Source organism: Schistocerca cancellata, chromosome 5, assembly GCF_023864275.1.
Source record: "Schistocerca cancellata isolate TAMUIC-IGC-003103 chromosome 5, iqSchCanc2.1, whole genome shotgun sequence".
Lineage (NCBI taxonomy): Eukaryota > Metazoa > Arthropoda > Insecta > Orthoptera > Acrididae > Schistocerca > Schistocerca cancellata.
Window position 1 is genome coordinate 752,175,669 of NC_064630.1, and position 2,709 is coordinate 752,178,377.

The 2,709-nt window shown below is 39.6% G+C and overlaps 1 non-coding gene across 1 annotated transcript; it reads left to right on the forward strand.

The window, feature by feature from the left end:
* Positions 1 to 75, forward strand: Trnat-ugu (transfer RNA threonine (anticodon UGU)). Its single transcript has one exon. It is a non-coding gene; the product is annotated as a tRNA-Thr (tRNA).
* The last annotated feature ends 2,634 nt before the right edge of the window (positions 76 to 2,709 follow it).

The window sequence follows — 2,709 nt, forward strand, 5'->3', positions numbered from 1 at the left end:
GCCCGCGGTGGCTCAGATGGATAGAGCGTCTGCCATGTAAGCAGGAGATCCCGGGTTCGAGTCCCGGTCGGGGCACACATTTTCAACATGTCCCCAATGAAGTACATCAACGCCTGTTTGCAGCTAGGGTGTCCATTTAATTATCATTATATTTTTTGGATCTACAAGGTTTTTGCGTAGAGTCTTCTTCTCACCAGGTTTCAAAGACTTCCTCACAGGCCCGTTCTCTTGGCACCAGTGTTGATCTCTAGTCCTACTATCCCATTCACACAAGAAACATAGAAATACGGTAAAGCCACCTTCCTGACCAAGGAGCATGCACGTTACTTTTAGATCGCCACGGATCATCCAATCACGAGCAGAATACCCTATTTTACTTAGCACTATTTCTATGTTCTCATAGCTATCTTTCATATCTACAGAATGCCCAACAGGTATAGATGCATGAATTAATAAACAGCCTCCAGTCTACCTTTTTGCATTCAGTACCAAACTCATTCATCAAACCGGGAATGTCTGAAGAGTACACTAAATCACCTTCTTGTTGAAGAAACTTGGAAAATTGCTGCTCTCTCTTTCTGTACATGTAGCTGGTTCCAACTGCCAATAAGTTTTCTTTTAATCTAGAGACAAGAAATTCAGCTTTTTCTTTCGTTACGCCCAGATCACTAACAAGATCGTTAAGCTCGGTCTGAGTAAACAATTTGGGCTCTAGACTTTCTGTATTACAATGGAATTCATCATCGTCTGGTTCATCTAAATCAGACTGCACATCAGAAAATACTCCTGTTGGAATAGAATTTAAATCATCTGGTGGTTCAGGAAACGGCAAATCTACACTATGCCCTACTGGTCGGATGGCGGACGGAAGGTTAGTGCAGTTAATTACCTTTTTATTTTTCGAATTATAACCAGTAATATCAACACTGCAAAAGTAGCAATCATCGGAATGTTTTTTTCCCCTCCATATCATAGGAACAGCAAATCTAACTGCTGTTTCCTTCTTTTTGGACAATTTTTTCAGATCTTCCACACACACATAACTTACGTTATGCAGCGCATAAGATTTACCTTGATCACCAAGTTTATATCTAAAGTATGATAGATAAACCTTTTTCGCAAAGTCTGTAATGTTTCTTTGATGTTTTTTAATCACAAATTCACCACAAATATAGCAAAAAGTGTCAGCAGAGTTTTTACAAGCACGATTAGACATTGTACTGTGCACATGTAAAGGAAACGGGAAACTGAGGTTAGGTTGACAGTAAATAATACACCATCTATTAACACAAGAACAGAATGGACCTTTTTTACCTGCAAATGTTTTTCAACAGTGCTATCAACGTCATCTTCATTCATCACGCCTCCTTTTTAAATTATTTTAACTATATAAAAGGTGTTAAATTCTTTAAAAAATCGCTTAATTTAATAAATTTAACTGTAAAATATGAAGAAATGGTAGGTGATACAGTTTTTTAAGTATCATATTTGGGTTTCCCACCCTAAAAACGTAAGAATAAGGTATTTTCAGCACAAAAGTTTTTCTATCGTTGCCTGTGTAATTGGAAATACATGTGTTTGTACAAGATCCTTTTTCAAGTCATGAGGGAAGAGCTGTTCGTATTTTTGTTGGGCATGGAAAGATGCTGGTTTCTTCTTTTACACTGCAGTTACGCTCTCAGTCCAGTTTAGATTCTCGTCTATTAATACTTCTAGAGTCTTTGGTGAAGGATAGAAGTTGGTATCTCCCCAATCACTGTTAATGATGGTAGGGACTCCCCATAATTCAGGCTAATGAGCCTAGAATGTCCAACTCGTACTTTTAACCCTGCGCCCATTCTGACAGCGCACACAGGTCGGTACTTAGCTCTTCAGATTTATTGGCTTTGCACTTAGATAAAACTGGAGGTAATCTGTAGACATGTGGTATTGCAGTAGGACAAAACTGATGACACATCATTGACATATGATGCAAAGTGTATAGGACCTAATACCGAACCATGGTGGACACCTTAGACTACCTGCCTCCATTCTAAATTTGTGGTGCTGGACATGACGCACTGCTGGCGAGACATCAGTTATGAGCGAAACCATTGCACTGTGCTTGGCAAGAAATTTAGGCTGCTGAGTTTGGCAAGTAATATTGAAGTCAGAAGTGTCAAATGCTTTGTTGAAGTCGAAGGAGCGCATGACAGTCGCCTTTTCCACGTCCATGGCAAGCTTCAGGTCATCTGCTACCTTTTTTTAATGCAGATGTTGTGCTACGATGTTTAGAAAAACCTTTGTGGTATAATTCTAGGAGGCTGTTCGTGATTAGCGTTCCCTGAGCATGTGGTGTTCACAGGCTCACTGCGAACGCACCCTACGAGATATGAACCACTTAGTGTGAAAATTTCTAATTATAAATGCTGACACAGTCAAGTTACTGAAGATAGTCACAAACAATACATCTAAGAATTGAACTTCACAACTTTGGAGGAGGTGTTAAAGAAAGAAATACACGTTTAAGAGACGTTAACTAAGGGGAGGAGTAAGTAACAGGGACTGTGTGAAAGATGAGATGATATGAATGGACGGCATTAGTGACGGTGGTGGGGAAATGATTACCTTACAAGTAGCTTAAAACAGCATTGTGGGCGAATAGCTGTGGTATGTCGTGCAATCAGAGCATACGTAATTGTTATTACCCTTGATACGTACACAGAACAC